Raw genomic sequence first — 18969 nt, 5'->3', positions numbered from 1 at the left:
GGATAACCACTATGATGAATAAAATAAAAAAGACATATATATTGTTTGTAGGTATGTAGGATAGCATTAACATGTTGGAAATCTGTTTGGCAGTTTCTTCTAAAGTTAAATATACGCTTATCGTAAGACCTGGTATTTCTACTTCTATTCATTTACCAAAGAGCAATGAAAACGCAAGTCCACACAAAAAAACCTCATATATCAGTGTTCATAGTAACTAAAATGAGGGAAAAAATCATGTCCTTAAGCAGATGAATGCAAAACAAATTTTAGTCTATTTATATCAGGGAATACTCTCAGCAATGAAAAAGCAGTGTATTAGAGATACCCATGACACATTGTTGAGTCTCAAATATATTATCCTCAGTTAAAAAAAAAATCCAGATCCCAAATAATACATGCTGTAGCATTTAATTCATCTGGATTACTGATACGGGAATTCTGACTACAATTGACACACTTCTTAGTGTAGTTGAAGGTCATAAAGAGATAACCCAACAGCTTGAGGGAATCTGCTTACAGGTCATTGGTACTGTCTCACAACAGCATATCTTAGAATTCTATGAGGAGATCTTCTCTTTAGCACATAGCTTGATATGTCAACAAGTGTCTCCACAGATGTGGCAGCTACTACCCCTTATATTTGAAGTCTTTCAGCAGGATGGCTTTAATTACAAATATGAGTCCTCTCCTTCATAGTTATGTAACAGTTGTTACACTTCTGTCTGATACCAAGTATCTTGAAATGATATACAGTATGTGCAAAAAGGATTCTTTCAGGAGTTGCAGGAGAAGATGCAGAGTGTCATGCAGTGAAATTGTTGGAGGTCATTCTGTAGCACAAAGGGTGGGGCATTGACCAGTGCATTCCGTTGTTTGTGGAAGCAGCCTTAGAAAGACTGACAGGAGAGGTTAAGATAAGTGAACTTTGACTATGTGTATGCAAGTTGCAATTGCAGCCTTGTATTATAATCCACACCTACTACTCAATGCCTTAGAAAATCTTCACTTCACTAATAATGTTGAACCAGTTACAAATCATTTTATTACACGGTGGCTTAATGATGTTGACTGTTTCTTGGGGCTTCATGACAGAAGAAAGATGTGTGTTCTTGGATTCTGTGCTCTTGTTAAGATGGAACAGATACCCTAAGGTTTAAACCAGGTTCCTGGACAGATTGTGCCAGCTTTTATCCTTTTATTTAATGGATTAAAAAGAGCATATGCCTGCCATGCAGAACATGAGAATGACAGTGATGATGATGATGAAGCTGAAGATAAGGATGAAACCAAGGAAGTGTGGGGAATGATGAAGATGATATCGATGAAGATGGGCAAGAATATTTGGAGATCTTAGCTAAGGAGGCAGGCAAAGATGGAGATGATGAAGATTGGGAAGAAGATGCTGAAGAGACTGCTATGGAAGGCTATTCCACAATCATTGATGATGAAGATAACCCTGTTGATGAGTATCAGACATTTAAAGCTATCTTTCAAACTATTCAAAATTGTAATTCTATGTGGTATCAGGCTCTGACTCATGGTCTTAATGAATTCAGAACAAAGAAAACAGTGACAGGACAAAGCAACTCTGGCTGATCAAGGAAGAGCAGCCCATGGATCCAAAATGATGGAGAAGCATGGGGGATACGAATTCAGTGCTCCAGTTGTGCCAAGTTCTTTAAATTTTGGAGGCCCAGCACCAGGGATGAATCCAGTTACCTCTTTCTTTCCTGCTGTGTGATTGTAGTGAAGAGCTTGTGTTCCTTCTAGTAGTGCTTCCAGAACTATGTTATCTGTTCTAAACTCATGATCAATAGATGAACAAAAAACCCATCAATCCCAGGAGATGGGACCTGATCATGCAACCGGGCAATGGAAAAGAAACCAGCAGGATTTTTGGGATGGGGGGATGGAGGGAGCTTAGGGGGTGAATTTTCTTTATTTTTTGAAGAAAGTAAGATCTTAACTCTGAAGCTTCAAAGTGACCCTGTGGAAATCTGAAACGAGGGGATGTCATGAAGGCAGATTTTCTTTTTCTGAGGAAAAAAATAGGCATGGGCTACAGGACTATTTAAAATGTCTCATTTACGGTATAAAGCTCAAAGGTAGATGTAAGTTTTACACCTATGAGTATTTGTCCAGTTTCTGTCTGTTCCTTACCATTGGGTATTCTTTATATGTAAATATGATGAGATAATCTGATAGCCTTATTCAATCTTCATCATTTTCATTCATCATTGTTCCTACGTAGACTATTGGACATTTATTGTAGCACTACATAACCAATTATAAAAATCTGTAAATGAATTAGCACTTTCATATTGAAACAAGCCTGCTAGCCTATGTATAAAATAGCACAATGTTTGCTGTTTATAAAAAGATGTAATAGGGTTGGGGGCAAGGGTAATTTCAAGTTATTAGTTTTAAAATGAACTAGCAATTTTGTACCTGGAGACTTTGTGGTTCACTCACCTCTGATAGTGACTTGAATTAGGTACGTAAAATGGGGTTAGCGGTATTTCATTGCTGCTAAAAATGACAACTCTTTCTGTGTCCTGTTTTTCTTAAAGCTGTCAGTGTACAAGTGGGTATCTGAATACCAGAACTTACTGTAAAAAATAATAAAGGTGGTATCTAGAGCATGAAAATCAGACATAAATTTCTACTCTTAAAGAGTTGATCTAAGAGTATGGCTAAGCATTTATATATGCAATCTATTAAATGAACTTAATTTGGCTATTATGTCTCGATTTGATTGCAGTTTTTTCCCAATTATAACAATTTTTTTCTCATTGGCCTGTTTTTAATCCTGTATCTAGAAAGAGAACAAAATGCACACTTAAAAAATTGATATTTAACACTAACCTACTCCCCCTTCCCCATCTCTTCTACCCCTCTTGTTGATTGTGGTATCTGATCCTAATTAGATAGGCTGACGTCACATGCTTCCCTCCAGAAATCACTATTGATACCACTGCAAAAACAAGCCAGCAAAAATACAGTGTAGAGAGGTTGGCTTGCTTCCCTCTCTTTCTAACTACATGTTGAAAAATAGGCCTTTATTGATCTTCAACATCTGTCAGATGAGTCATACATTGTGTTATTTTTTATTTACATGTATACACAAAACATTTCAAATTGAAAGCAACATCTTATTGGATTCAAAACTATTACAAGCTTTTGTCTAAAACAGATGAGAAAATTTATAACTGTAAAAACAAAGGTACACATTGATATTTAAAATGCATAATTAAGAAAAAAAAAGATAGCACCACTGTACTTTGTCTCAGCCATGTGGACAAATCATCCATTTGGGTACATTTTCACTCTAGAATTCTGACTTCTTTGTGTTCAAGCCTTTACAGTGACCATCAGACAGGCCCCCTAATTCACACCCCCATGCTAAAACTTCTGTTGTTGCCTGGGAAACAGAATGAGACCTGTCTCAAAAAGAAAAGAAAACTCAAAGGTCTAGCCTTACACATAAACAAAATAGGCATCTATCCCCATGAGTCATGATGTGATTTTTAGAGTGCCTGTAAAGCCCCAGGCTCCCATATTTATTCTCTGCTTCTGTAGGATCAAGCTCCCAGATATTTGAAATTCCTTTAACAAGGGTGAAGCCTTCATTATAAAAGTACAAGATGTGTAGTTGCTGGTGTGAACAGTAACCTATTAGCCTGTATGTGCTCTAAGCCAGTGCTTCTGAGATTTTAATGTGCATACAGATCACCTGAGGGCCTTGTTAAGATGCAGATTCTAACACAGTAGGCCTGGGGTAGGCTCATGGCTTTGTATTTCTCACAAGCCCCCAGGAAGGCTCTAAGCTAGAACGTCTCAACTGAGAGTGCATCCACCTTATCTATGATGCTATTAAAAAGTTAAGATTCCGGACATCCATTATAGGCCTACTAAATGAGCACCTCCAGAATAAACACCAGGTATGAGTATTTTTGGTACACATACATCCCCCATACCTCCTCTACTGGTAATTCCAATGTGCTTTTCTGGGTAAGAACCATTACCAAGGTTGGTTTATCTTGATGGGAAGTCCTAGTGTGGGGGTAGGGGTGAGGGGGCACTGTCTGGTGGTCACTGTAAAGGCTTGAACAGAGAGGTTAGAATTCTAGGGTAAAAAATGTGCCCAAATGGGTGATTTGTGCACATGGCAGAGAGAGAGCTGGAGAATGAGGAAGAAGAGGCTGGGCAAATGTCCTTGCTCCGTTTGTGTTCTCTAGCTTGAATGTTTCATCTTGTTCAACTTTCTGATCACCTCACCCTTCAGGTAAGCTGCCCTAGAAGTCAGTGGGAAAAATAGTTTTGGGGTGAGGGCTAGGGAGGAGCCGCAGAAATCTACCCTTAATGCTCATTCGAAGAGCAAAGAGCAACTGATGTTTAAGGTTTTTCCAGGGGGTGTTTCTGGTTCTCTTAACGTTATGTGAGTGGGGATTATTCTCTTAACGTTATGTTAGTGGTGAAACATCCTTCCCAGCAAACTTCTCTAAAGGAAACATACTTCCAAGCAAACTCTTATGTTATTGATACTTATGTTATGAATGAGTTCAGTGAAAACTGTGGACTCTAGCTAAATATGGAAAACAGTTTTTAGATGGCAGCTGCCCAAAGGGTTTGGAAGCCTTCTTCTATAACAAGCTCAGTTGAGAACTTGAGATTTTCTAGGGAGGAACATTTGAAGGGGTCTTGGTGATGGAGGCAAAGTAACATGTACAGCAAGAGGCATAGATGACTCCAGAATGCCTGCATCATTGCCTGGTGCAGGAGATCACCTGCCAGCCAGGTGGCATAGTAAGATTAAGAGTAAGCTAATTGCCTACTTTTTTAATGCTTGTGAAATTATTCTTTGCAAATAAATGAGCCACTCAGGTACAGCTCAAGTACTTGCAGGTGGAATGAATTACTGCAGTGAGAAAGTACTAAGGGGAAAAGTGGGTTATATTAATAGCAGTGTCTAGCCCCTTGACCATGTGTGACGCCATCACCAGTACTCCCAGCTGAGTCGTGACACTCTGCTATAGAAAGACAGCAGGTAAGTGGAGAGGGCAGGGGACCCCAAATAGCATGAGTCTACTGTGACTAGGCATCGCTCTCCATGGTGCTAGCGGAGCAGCTTTCTGCTCTCTGGCTCAGTCTATATTCTTCATACCTACTGGCCCTATGTTTTATGTTTAGTTCCCAGCCTAAAGAAGGAGAATATGGTCAAGGCCACATCCTAAAAATTGACAGACATCTGCAGCCTGGACTTCGCCCTTCTTTCCAGGTGGTTCCTGTAGCCATGGCCACAACACCCACACCTTTGATGTAGCTATTGGCCACCGAAGCAGGTGGAATATTATTTGGGAACAGGGGAAATCAACTTTGCTTAGAAGCTTACAGTCAATAGTGAGGCATTTAAGAAAGGCTGGGTTCATGCTCTTGTCCTTTAAATTCTTTGTTTAAAAAATTGTGTGAGAGAGTGAGTGTCTTAATCCCTCTTCTGCAGTATTCCCCCCTCTGACTGTGGTTTCTTCTTCTGGCTGTCAGTGAATGTTTTTGCCTGTAACTGGTGATATCTCTGGCCTGGGATATGGACTTGTTCTGAAGTGGAGAAAACTTTAGCTGATGGTCTTGGAAGGAGACTTCCAGAACTTTCTCACACTCATACATTACCCTCCGTCATGACTAAACATTTGTATGTAGGTGATATCGGGTTAAAATGAATAAAAAGAAATTGCAAAGGGTAGGCTAAGCAGTGAGCCCCAGATATTTATCATAAGCTAAACATCTATGGTCTGAATTATTACTTCCCAGCCCAGGGTCTGTCATGATGCTCAAGCCAGGGCTAAGGTCAATTGTCTGGTTTTCTCTATCTGTACATATATGAGCTCTCCATGGTGCTAGCAGAGCGTTTGCATTCTCTGGCTAAATCTATATTTTTGATACACTTACCTGCTCTGTTTTATGTTTAGTTCTTAGCTTATAGAAGGAGAATATGGTCAAGGCCACATCCCAAAGTCGATAGATACCTAAAGTCAAGACTTCTCCCTGCTCTCCAGGTGGTCCCTGTAACATGGCCACAATGCCCACACCTTTCATGAGCCAGCCCCAAGTGGATGATGCACCTGGTTATCACTGGTTGTAACTGGTGGATAGCTACCACTTGTCAGCCTGGTGTCTAGACCTTCCAGACATAATACCTGCCACATTTCTTAATATTCTGCACTTCAAAAATGCTCCCAAAGCTGCCATGGGTAAGGATTGGCTCTGTAGATCCAGGTTTTGGGAGGCTGGGAGGCTGTGCCCCTGGTTGTAGATTTTCCAGGTATTTTTTCCTTTTCCATATTGTTATTTTTGGCCATACTGGAATTAGGCTTTGATCATTCATCCCTTTTCTTGGACTGGCTGAATTAATCTGAAGCAATTTGTTCTCTGACTCCCAGTTTCCTCATTTATACATTGAGGGGATACTCCTATTTTTATTGCTCTGTGAAATGAGATATAAACTTTCTCATTATGACTTGATAATATGTCGAAATGGGGAGGAGGAATACATTATTGTGTAAAACAGGTTTGTGGATTTTAAGTTAATGAGTAGATTCCAAATATAAAGGCTCCTTTCCTCTGACTTGACCGTTTGCTGAATTTTTTCTATTTAACATAGCATTATATTAGGGGAAGAATGTTTCTGGAATAACATGATTTTTGACCTTTTTTATTTCACCTGTGTGATAAAACTTATCAAGATAATCAAACACATTATACCAGGAGATAAGAATTTGGTCTCATTTTCTAGCTTAGATAAGTGCTTTTACAGCTAGGGGTATTAAAATGTCACCTTATTTGGAGTCATCAGTCTCTTAGAAGAAGAATTGAAAATGCTCAAGAAAGAATTCACAAGAGGCAGAAGAGAACTGGGCTGACTTTAACCAGGATGGTTTAGGTCTGTAGGCAGAATTTAGACAAAGGTATTGATCAGAAAGACAGGACTAATAATGGATCCGTTTGGCAAGAAAGATCCAAACCAGGTCATGGCAAGACCTGATAAATCTTCAAGGATGTTTCTCTGACCCTGAGCTAGGGGCAGTTGTGGCTTTTGAAGCTCTTCAAGGTAAATGCTTCTCTAGTTAGTTGCAGTCAGTCAGGCTGGGCCTGGGCTGTGTAGAGTGCCCTTGTCCCTGGGAGGAATGCACTTACTCACCAGGAGCCCTGGGTCCTTCTATAGGACAGAGTTCCCTGGGGCATTTGAGGTCCATTGGAAAGGTTCTGGCACTGTTGAGTCTCAGCAGGGTTGGCCTCTCATGACAAACCCCAGCTGTCTCTGTATATCATCTGCCTCAGTGGCCAAGCCTCTGGGAGCAGTCTTGGTTGCAAGGACTTTGCTGCATCTCAAACTTGGGCCACCTTCCAAACCTGACTTTCTATTATTTTATGCCTACTATGCTGCATACCCTGGGATGGGGTGGTTTTAGCTATGATCTCTCTTTTTTTTTCTGTTTGAGACAGAGTCTCGCCCTGTCACCCGGGTTGGAGTGCAATGGTGCAATCTCGGCCCACTGCAACCTCCACCTCCTGGGTTCAAGCGATTCTCCTGCTTCAGCCTCCCGAGTAGCTGGGATTACAGTTGCCCACCACCAAGCCTGGCTAATTTTTGTATCTTTAGTAGAGACAGGGTTTCACCATGTTGACCAGGCTGGTCTCAAACTCTTGACCTCATAATCCACCCGCCCCAGTCTCCCAAAGTGCTGGGATTACAGGCGTGAGCCACTGTGCCTGGCCTAGGTGTGATATCTTTTAAGCTACAGAGGCCCTGCCAGGTAGGTGTTACCTCTGTTTGACAGAAAAGGAAACTGAGACTCATAAAGGAACAAAAGTTTACATGGCCAGTAAGTGGCAGAGCTGGGGTTGAATCCAGCTCTGTCTCACTCTAAATCCCTTGCACTTTTTTACTATAGCTGCGAAACATTATCTTGGAAAAGTGAACATTTTAGTTGTTTTCAGTATGGCATTTCAGTGGCCTTACATTCATGCTGGATTTCCACTGGAAAAGCTGGCATATGATGGAAATGTTGGAAGTAGGGAAAGAATACAAGACAGGGGCCCCCAAAAAGGACATACCTCTCAGATAAGATGTGATGTGAAACCTGTCTTTGAGTATAAACAGATGGCATAGTTGTGCCTAGAATTTCTACATTGCCTTTGGCTGTATGTGTCTTTTTAATGGGATATCTAAGAAATTCTAACATCTTTTCTTAATGAGTAAAGCTAGTGTTTGTTCATGAAAGAAAGGGAACCATGAAATGATTTTAACCTGTAACCTACAGAATGTTTGTAGCTTTAGAAGCACGTATTGTTTCCCTTGAGCCAAGCATGTTTGCCTAAATACCACTTAAATAGTGCATTTTTGTCTTTGGTTATGCCAAAGACAAAGGGGATACCCCTATGGATACCCAAAGGGTTAGGCCACCGTATGGGTGAGGTAGGGGTTGTAAGGGTGAAATTCTCCTTCCCCAGGGTTTTATTTTGTGGTTCACAAAGGACAAGGGGCTCTTTAAAATTTTTTTCCTCAGCAATTTGTGGACTAGAATCATTAAAATAGAAGAGTTCCTAGAAGTCATTTAGGTTATTAAATTAAAATTTACTCTCATGGTCAAAGGAAACCTTCATATGCAGCCCATGTTGATTGAGGGCCTACTGTGTGCTAGGCACAGCACTGTGGCTTTGCGGGAGTTAGTTGCTTGGCTTGGCTGCTCCCTCTCCAGCCTTCTCTCACAGCACCTTCTCTTGCTTCCCAAGCTCCCAACTCCAGACACTTGAGCTTTGCTGAGCTTTTGAACATGCCAAGCCCTTCCTTCCCTCTGGGCCTTTGCCTTTGCTGTTTCTTCAGCCTGGAATCCCCTTCTCCACTGTTTTCTCTGATGGCTTTTCCTCCTGTCTCACACATACTCCCCTGACAGATGCTTTCTCTACCCCCAGAAGGGAGAAAAGCCTCATTCTCCATTTGGCTTTCTTTCTAAGCACATTTTTTTAAATTCTTCCAAACACTTTCAATTTTAAAATATATATTTGTTTCCTGATTTACTCTCTTGCTTTTCCACTAGTCTTTAAACTGTGTGGAGGCAAAGGCCAAGTCTGATTTGTTCACCGGAATATCCTTCGCATTTAGCATGATTCCTGGCATGTAGTAGGCAGGGACTCAGGAAATACAGTCATGTGCCACATAACATTTCACTCAACAAACCACCGTGTAAAGGATGGTGGTCCCCAAAATGTTATAATACCATATTTTTACTGTACCTTTTCTATGTTAAGGTGTTTGTAGGTATCCAAATACTTTTCTTTTTTATTGTACTTTAAGCTCTGGGGTACATGTGCTCATCCTGCATAGGTACACATATGCCGTGGTGGTTTGCTGGCTCTGTCCCCCCATCGCCTGCATCAGGCATTTCTCCCAGTGTTATCCCTTCCCAACCCCCCCACCCCCTGCTTTCCCTCCCCTCCCCTGACCCCCCCACCTCCTAATCTACCCCAGTGTGAGATATTCCCCTCCCTGCGCCTATGTGTTCTCATCGTTCATCACCCTGCTATGAGTGAAAACATGCAGTGTTTGGTTTTCTGTTCTCGTGTCAGTTTTCTGAGAATGATAATTTTCAGATTCATCCATGTCTCTACAAAGGATATGAACTCACCATTTTTTATGGCTGCATAGTATTCCTTGGTGTATATATACCATATTTTCTTTGTCCATTCTGTCATTGATGGGCATTTGGGTTGGTTCCAGGTCTTTGCTATTGTAAACAGTGCCACAACGAACATACATGTGCATGTGTCTTTGTAATAGAACGATTTATAATCCTTTGAGAAACCCAGATACTTACCATTGTGTTATAACAGCTTACAGCATTTAGTACAGCAACACGGCATACAGGTTTGTAGCCTAGGAGCAATAGGTTATACCATATAGCCTGGCTACATAGTAGGCTGTCCCATCTAGATTTGTGTAAGTATACTCTATGATGCTCACATAAAGATGGAATCCCCTAAAAATGTGTTTCTCAGACTGCATCTTGTTGTTAAGTGATACATGACTATCTTTATTGATTTTTGAATAGACATTATCTCCAATTGATGCAACTAAAGGTCAGAAAGGTAATGTGACTTCTCAAAGTTACCCACCTAGTGAGTGGCAGAGGTACGATACTAATTTAGTTCCTGACTCTCAAATCCAATGTTCCTTCACTTTACAGTGCTGTGTGACTTTTATTTTAAGAACATAGCTTTGCTGCCACACGGTTGGGATGATAGAATTAGGTTCTTTTGGCTATAATAGTTATGTCTTAGCCCAAGAAATGAGAAAGTTAAAGAGCAAGGTACTCGGACACATCAGACCAAGAACATTTTGAGAGAGACAACAGCATGTTCTCTATTAACTGGGAGCTCCTTGGGCTCAGGAGCCATAGCTGTCCAAAGGCTGGCAGTGCTATGGCCAGAGAAAGTCAGTTAGCCTGATTTAGTCAACTCGGAGAGAAGACTGGATTGGCTCCTTTTTCTGTGTCCCGGAGCAGACAAAACATGGCTTTGTCTTCTGAGGATACGTGGGCCGTGAAGACAGATATTGAACAGCCCTTTTAGGGGAGCGAGAAGGTTGATTTGGCAGCATGAGAATGCAGAGAGCTGCCTGCTGTCTTGCTGGGTCTGAAATGACCTTTTTGTGCATGAAATGAGGGATACTGACCATGGCTGTTGGAGGCCAGTAGGCCCTAAAGAGGTGGAAGAGAACAAGCGCTAGAAAGTAGACTTTTGATCTCCCCCAGGATGCTGATAAGCAAAGCCCATTTTCCCTTTCCTCGGATGAAAAGCTTTATTGTGGCCTTCACTCATAGTGAATCATGATGTTAGAGTGGCATTGTTCTGCCTCTTGGCTTGCTGTTGAGATTGCTGTGTGAGGTCTGAGCTGATGCCCCAAAGTCCCTCTAGATTCCCTGCTTTGCCAAGGCCAAGCTAGCAGAACTGTGGGAGAAGTGATAGGCCTGTCCATCTCCAAAGCCTCCTTTGGATTCAGCAGTTAATTTCTGGGTTCTGCATTTAACACAGATCAAAATGGTTTCTTAAAAATAATTTTTAAATTTTTTTTTTTTTTTTGAGACAGAGTCTCACTCTGTCATTCCAGGCTGGGGTGCAAAGACACGATCTTGGCTCACTGCAACTTCTGCCTCCCAGATTCAAGCAATCCTTCTGCCTCAGCCTCCCTAGTAGCTGGAGCTACAGGTGCATGCCACCCCATGCAACTACTTTTTTAAATTTGTTTAGTAGACACAGGGTTTTACCATGTTGGCTAGGCTGGTGTCAAACCCTGACCTCAAGTGATCTACCTGCCTTGGCCTCCCAAAGGGTGGGGATTACAGGCCTGAGCCACCTTACCTGGCCCCAAATGTTTTTTAGGTAAAAATTAATTATTTGCTTTATCTCTTTCTGCTTATTAGTGTCTTTCATAGCTCATGTTCTCTTTTCTCTTTCTGTGATGTCTTCCTTGACATTTCCCCCCTCTTTTTTGAAAGCTTTCTTCCTGGGACAGGCACCTAAACAAATGCTTTGCTTTCCTTCTTCTCACATATGTTCATCTTTCTCCCCTAAATATGGGGAATGCCCCAAGTCTCATACAACATGTTGTTCCTTCTAAGACACATAGTGCTGTGGTTTACCATGCGCTCCATGGACGTAGACCTGAATCACAGATAGTGACTGCAGGAAGGGATTTGGTGATCATCTTGTCAAGGAGTTCCCACCCTGGGCTGTGGGCAAATGTGGGACAGGGTGGTGTAGATGATGCTCCCTTCCTCTCCCACCTAAATAGCCATTCTTTGTTTTTCATATTGAATTTCTATTTAAAATGTTGCTTGATTAAATGTCTCATGGCTTAAAACTATGGTTTGCCAAACTCTATTCTACTTCAAATCCTCCATGGAGGCAATGCTGATCTAAATGAATTCTTAGAGAAATTCTTCATCTAAATAGAGGTGTTGAGCTTTTAGAGGGCAATCTGTTGTTTTTAATTCTGCCTGAATTGTATCATATAGTAGAATGTTTACAGGATTCTCTACAAGTATATGTATATTTTAATATGTGCACATAATACACACACATACATATGTATATTTGTAAGGCTAGGTTCCAGTGCTCACATCTTTAAAGAAGCGGTCGAGGCCGGGCACAGTGGCTCACGCCTGTAATCCCAGCACTTTGGGAAGCTAAGGTGGGTGGATCACAAGGTCAGGAGACTGAGACTATCCTGGCCAACATGGTGAGATTTCTTCTCTACTAAAAACACAAAAAATTAGCTGGGCATGGTGGTGCACGCCTATAGTCCCAGCTACTCAATAGGCTGAGGCAGGAGAATCATTTGGACCTGGGAAGCGGAGGTAGCAGTGACCAAGATAGCGCCACTGCACTCTAACCTGGTGACAGACCAAGTCTTTGTCTCAAAAAAAAAAAAAAAAAAAAAAAAAAAGAGAGAAACAATTGATATCCTTCTATCTAGAAGTAATCTTGCATTACATTTTAGTGTACTACTTAATCTTTTCTTTTTCTCTTAAAGTTATTTCACTTGCCTTGAAGTATAATTAGTTGTGCATATTTCTTTCTCTGCTATACTCTAAGCTTTTTAAGGTCTAAGACACTTAACTCCTTATCGTTGTAACCTCTATAACACCTAGTAATGTGCTCTGTTACACATGCAATTAAGGAATCAGTAGTTTATTTGAGAAGAATCATAAATTAGAAAAACAATTAACGTGGGGCCCAGTTGTTAAGAGTATACTATGTTATTATGAAGCCAAATTTCATGCTTGGGCCTCATAAGAATCTAATTTGTGTCTCATCCAGAAAAATGTCACATGACCAAGACTGTGGCTTGGCCAACTATCTCACAAATGTATGCTGTTATTCACAAGATGGGACAGAGAAGATGGTATTGATGGCTCAGTACAAATTAACTTCCATCACTGACAAAAACAGCTTTAGCTATATTTAGCTATAGGGCTTATTATAGAAGGCCAGTACAGGTATTGATCGACTTACCACCTATGCAACTTACGACCATTCGACTTTACGACCACAATCGCTAGCCACCGCTGCTCCCCATCTGGCAGCGCAAACGTTGCCCAGCTGGGCGTACGACAGTGCGGACCAGCTTCCGGCAGCACTACCATCTCCACGTGCACCATTTCAACTGTACATATAGCCTACTCAACTTACGACCAAATCGTGTTACGACCGGTCTGCGGTCCTCTCCGTGGTCGTAAGTCGAGCACTAGGTGTAATTAATGTCAGTGGTATGAAGGACTACATGTGGGTGAGATGCTAGAGACCACTTTGGCGCTAATAATCTAGAACACTGGTTGTTAACATGGACTGTTGAGTCTTTTTAATTAATTTATTTATTTTCGAGATGGAGTTTTGCTCTTGTTGCACAGGCTGGAGTGCAATGACACGCTTTCAGCTCACTGAAACCTCCACCTCCCGAGTTCAAGCAATTCTCCTGCCTCAGCCTCCCGAGTAGCTGGGATTACAAGCATGCGCCACCACGCCTGGCTAATTTTTTGTGTTTTTAGTGGAGACAGGGTTTCTCCATGTTGGTCACGTGGGTCTCAAACTCCTGACCTCAGGTAATCTGCCCACCTCAGCCTCCCAAAGTTCTGGGATTACAGGCATGAGCCACCGCACCCGGCCGACTATTGAGTCTTGACAGAACTCAAATGCAAATTAAATTGATTGAATGTATGAAGACAAGGGTCAGGGAAGGTAGCCATATGGCTAAACAGTCAGTAAGAGAAATGTGAGCATTGGCAGATTTGTATGGTTCACGTGCCCCGTTCTTGATGTCAAATCATTTTCTAATTGTAAAATGACAGGAAAGAGATATAGTATGTTGAGTAACATAATTCAGCCAACATTTATTGAATGTCTACTACCTATATGGTATTACTATCTATAAGATACTATCTATAACTATCTAGAAGGTATTAAGATTCATAAAATGTAGCCTTTAACTTCCAAGAACCTATAACTCTCCTTGGCAGTCCTGTTTCACAAATTCTTCACTACATAGGTGGACATTATCAACTTTCAGTGCACTTGAGGTTGAGATTTCTCAGCAGTTATCACTGTTTTGCATCTTAAAAGACAGTTCCCTTCCAGGACCTGGCCCACCCTTTATGTCTTCCACTCTTCATCTGTGGTCTGCACACTTAGAGCTAGGGGAATGGTTACGTTCTATCTAGTTTTGCTCATGGTAATTTTGGTCACCAGGGAGCTGCTAAAAAATTTCTTTAAGAAGACAGAAAATGGGTGGTGAGTTTGTGTTACAAAAACTATTGCATGGAAACTTGACTTAATTTAGGTCCCTGTGGGAAGTATTAGAAGATGACATTTAAGTATATTATAATTTGTTGATAGGCACTAATGACTTTAATGAAACTTCACTGCTAACCAGTGATTAGGATTTACAGTGGGCATAACGTGACCCTAATTAATGGAGGTACTTTTTTGTGCTTCTTTGCTATTGCCCTTGTTCATTCTTTAACCATGACACAAACAACAGGTTGTTTTAGCTTTTGGATTAAGTGTTCCTCTGCACATAAATGATACTTTTGTCACCTTACGTTTATTTATTTAGAGACAGAGTCTTGCTCTATCGTCCAGGCTGCAGTGCAGTGGCACAATCTTGGCTTACTCACTACAAACTCTGCCTCCTGGGTTCAAGCGATTCTCCTGCCTCAATATCCCAAGTAGCTTGGATTATAGGCACCCACCACCATGCCTGGCTAATTTTTGTATTTTTAGTAGAGAAGTAGAGATGGGGTTTCACCATGTTGGCCAGGCTGGTCTCGAACTCCTGGCCTCAAGTGATCTGCCTGCCTCCGCCTCCCAAAGTGCTGGGACTACAGTGAGCAAGCACACCTGGCCATACCTTGCTTTTAAATCTAGTACTTATATGAAGATTTTGAGGGGCAGGGATGTCTTTTGACCTCTCTGCAAACAATATGGAAGAACTTGCTTTTCTTGTTGACACTACCTTTGTCCTCCTTCAATAATTAAAAAGGCTGTAATTTTTAAATTTGTGGGGAAACTGGGCATTTGTTGGTTAATTGGCAATATCTACGTGCCACAGTTAATCCCATTATGCTTCAATTATATTAATTAAACTCTTGTCCTGGAGAGCAGGCATTCATTTATTTTTCTTCCTGCATCCCTCCAACTATGCATCTGGAAGCCGCTTCCTTGTGGATTTGTGAGCACATGGAGCAGAATCTTGTTTTTTTATTCACATATCCCAAGCACAGCTCTGGCATATAATGCATACTTAATAAATATTTGTCGAATTTAATCAAACAGGTAGAGACATAGTTTGGAAAATCCACAATGGTAACTCCAGTGATTTCTAAACTTGTTCTCTAGGTACAACAGATGCTAGCCCATACAAATGTTTTGCAGGTCTTGCCATTCCCATCTATCTCACTGTATTATTAAAATAAAGAAAACAACAATCTTCATGAAAGAAGAGAGATGGAAGAAAGGAAGAAACCTATTTGAATGCCAGTTTTATGCCAGGCACAACGTTGGAAACTTTCACATACAGTATCTTATTTATCACCAAGGTATTTTTTCCCTTACCCCAGCGGGCTGTTTTTTAAACAAAAATCCAGCTAAACCAAAAAAGGAATTGTAACTTGACTTGCTGGAAATCCCTAAGGGTGCCAGATGCTGCTGAAGGGTATTGATAAACATGGATCATGACAGAAGTTCTTCTTTGTGGTCTTGTCAGTAAATCAGCCTCTTTTGGAAAAAAATAATTAGTTGATATATTGACAGTAAGCCATACCAACTCCCAAATCCTTCTTGTTTCTTATTCAGAGTCATTTGCCATTCACCTGGGTGAGGCAGCTGACTGTTTCTGAAGCAGAGTTGTATGTGAGGTAGAGATAAAGACAAGTCATCTTCCTTGTCTGTGCTCTAAGAGGAGATGAACGAGATGACACTGCTAACTGTGTTTCTAAAACAGAATGTGATTACAAATAACAAACAGGTGCCCTCAGCCTCTGACAGTAAATGTGAATATGAATGCTGTGATCCTTTCTACACAAACGTGCTTTAAATGGACGTGATCCTGTGACCTCTGGTAAATACTGTGTGCCACTTTGTTATTTTTAATTAGCCTTGACCTCCCTGTCCCAATGTCCACTTAAGGGCAGTTTATCCCTAGTATGTCAGGTGGTGGGAGATTGGATTTCAAAGAGAAAAGAATTCCAACTCCAAACCCTAGTGATAACCAATACCAGAGTAGAGTTACAGAATAGAAAGATCAGCATTCAGCCAGAATGGGAGAGTGTAAACATTTGTCAAATAGCCTGCTTCTTCCACCTTCTGAAAAGCTAAGCATATTAGTGGTTAGTTTCTTAATAAATTATACAGTAGGATGTTCCAGGGGACCTGTTTTCTGGGTCATTGCTTAGCATATAGAGCACCAATCACTGTTACTATCATTAATGGTTTATCAGAATGGTCCAGTGGTCTAGAAAGGCCACTCATGTATTTCTTAGAAGCACAATATCATTCATTTTCCTTGCTTCTACTAAGAGAGCTTTCTCTACCTCTTCTGCAGGTCTGGTAATGGATCCCTATTATATGACTTTGAATGATTTGCAGGCACATTCCTTATTTCTTTCATTGAGGACATTTTAGAGGAAAAACTACTTTCTCCATAACTGGCTTATTGGCTTGATAATACATGTAATGAATGAGGAAATGCGGGTGGTGGGGCATCTATCTCCTAGATGGGAAACAAAGGCTCCATAGAGTTCTTGCAGTCTCTTAGGGTTGCCAACCTCATCATCACTGAGGGGATGTTCAGCCTGCTTTCCTTAAAACTCAGCTGTTTCATCACCTGAAATCTAAAAATAGTGACACCACACAGGGATGTGAGTAATAAATGCTATGCCATGGTTAAAGGATCTGACCCTGTACCCCACAGTTAGTAGCCACTCAGTAAATGTTAGTTGAGTTTAAATTCCCCTAACATCCAGGTTTATTAAATCATTGTACCTTTGACTGGCATATAATGGTTATTTTTTATGTAGTCCATTTGTTAGCTCAGTCTCTCGCCATCTGTGTTCCCTGTTTATCTGCCAACCTAGAAAAACCCTCTTCGTGTCTCTAAATAAAGAGTTTGATTTTTTAAGACGACACTTTTTATATTTTGAGTTTTATTACTCTATGCTGCAGAGTGTTCTTATTTCAAAGGAATAATTTTGTGTCTTATTAAAATAACTGAGGCCTTACGTGATTGTAGGTGAGCTTCCACGATCATGGTGGGGGAGGTAAGCAACATGCTCTTGTACCCTGGTGCTATTTTTGGCTAACAGAGCAAATGGAAATTCCAGAGCTTGTGGGGACAAAGCCAAATTTGCAAATATGTCAGATTTACTGAGTAGGTGCGTGCTGGGTCAGTGTTTATCACCAGAGCCTGCAGTAAGTGGAGTTAGAGTACTCAATGGGTATTCATTTGGAGAAATTTTGTTGAAGAAGGAGCTCATGTTATATCCCCTTGAAAACCTGCTTATCAGAAGTATTCAGGATTCTCTCACACTGTGTCATCACATATATATTTCTTAATCCCCTCCAGAGCGTGATGGGATTGAAAGAGAACACCAAGTCTCTGTCCCTGGTCCCCTACCCCTAACTGCTTAGTCCAGTAGTATTAACAATTCATTAGGGTCATAATTTATTAGAGTTTGTCGGTTCTTAGAAAAGGAGACAGATCCTTGATATATACAGGGGAAAAAGCCTACCAGGGGACAGTTTTCCCATTTAAAATAAGAGATTATAGAAGCCTTGGGGTACAATAATAGCAGTAATTATTCCCATGTAGATTCGAGATTTTGGATCTGCATGGTCCTATTACTTTTTCCCATGTTCCAAGTTATTTCACAATTAATTTTTTTTTCCCCAGCCTGAACCACATTCTAAAATTCAGCATGTGCTGTGCAGGGATCGAAATAAACTTCCCATTCCCTGATGGTTCTCTTGAGAATGTAGAGGATCCCAGAAACTTAGGGCTAGAAGGAACTAGTTGAGAGCTTATAGTCCCCTGGACCTTGCAGGGGGCCTTGAAGGCTGGTCTTTTATAGTATCGTAGGATATTGAACCACCATGGTTTCCTTTTAGAAGAAGACAGGTATAAATGACAACCATGGAACTGAGCTGAGAGTATCCACTTTGGAAGAGGATGAGGCATAAGCTAATGATTCCCTTAAATAATTAAAGAGTATTTAACAGGAAGCAGCTTCATGTTGCGCGTTACTGACCATTTTTGGGGTCCAGGTTTTGAGTTGGTTTTTTTAAGTAGGAGGAACAGATTTTTGCAGAGGCTATTGCTGTTTTGCCCCATCTCTTGTCTGTCTACTGGCCCACAGCTGTGGGACAGCTGGCCTGGTGTCGGTCTGCGAGGAGAAAGGCGGCACGCCCATACAAGATTCAAATCCACGTTTGACCTTGTTAGTGAAGTCTGATCACCAACGGTGTAAACTTCACCATCATTCCTTCTGATAGTGTTGGTGAGCTTGTGATTTGTTTGAGTTTTGTTCTTAGGTAGCAGGGAAGCAGTCTAGCTAGGGTGACTTGAGGGGTCTTTTTGAATCTGAGATGATAACCTCCACAGAAAGCTGAAAACTACGGATGCAGGCCATCCCTTGAAAACAACATGTCTAGACAAGACTCCAAAATTGCTTTTGCATTCCCATTTTGCAAAATGCTCAAAGCAAGTTCTCCCAAGTATTTCATTCCAGGTCCACCTGGTGGGATGTTGTCGTTTCCATTTTGCCCTCCCCTGATGGGATCCAGAGGAGAGGCTCTACACTGTTCACACAGGCTCCCTTCACACAAGTGCCCCCTCCTGCCTGCCCCAGGCGTGTATGC

At 41.2% G+C, this 18969-nt stretch overlaps 1 protein-coding gene and 1 pseudogene across 4 annotated transcripts in view; both read left to right on the top strand.

Moving 5' to 3' along the window:
* The window catches only part of KCNH1 (potassium voltage-gated channel subfamily H member 1), a 455549-nt gene that overhangs the window by 266706 nt on the left and 169874 nt on the right, over positions 1-18969 (top strand). The window lies entirely within an intron of this gene.
* Positions 111-2428, top strand: LOC116558871 (annotated as a pseudogene). Its single transcript, XR_004272211.1, has one exon. The product of XR_004272211.1 is annotated as an importin-7 pseudogene (transcript).

Source organism: Sapajus apella, unplaced genomic scaffold (genome assembly GCF_009761245.1).
Source record: "Sapajus apella isolate SASKATOON/1434 unplaced genomic scaffold, GSC_monkey_1.0 scaffold22, whole genome shotgun sequence".
Lineage (NCBI taxonomy): Eukaryota > Metazoa > Chordata > Mammalia > Primates > Cebidae > Sapajus > Sapajus apella.
This window is presented reverse-complemented; position numbering and strand designations above follow the sequence as displayed.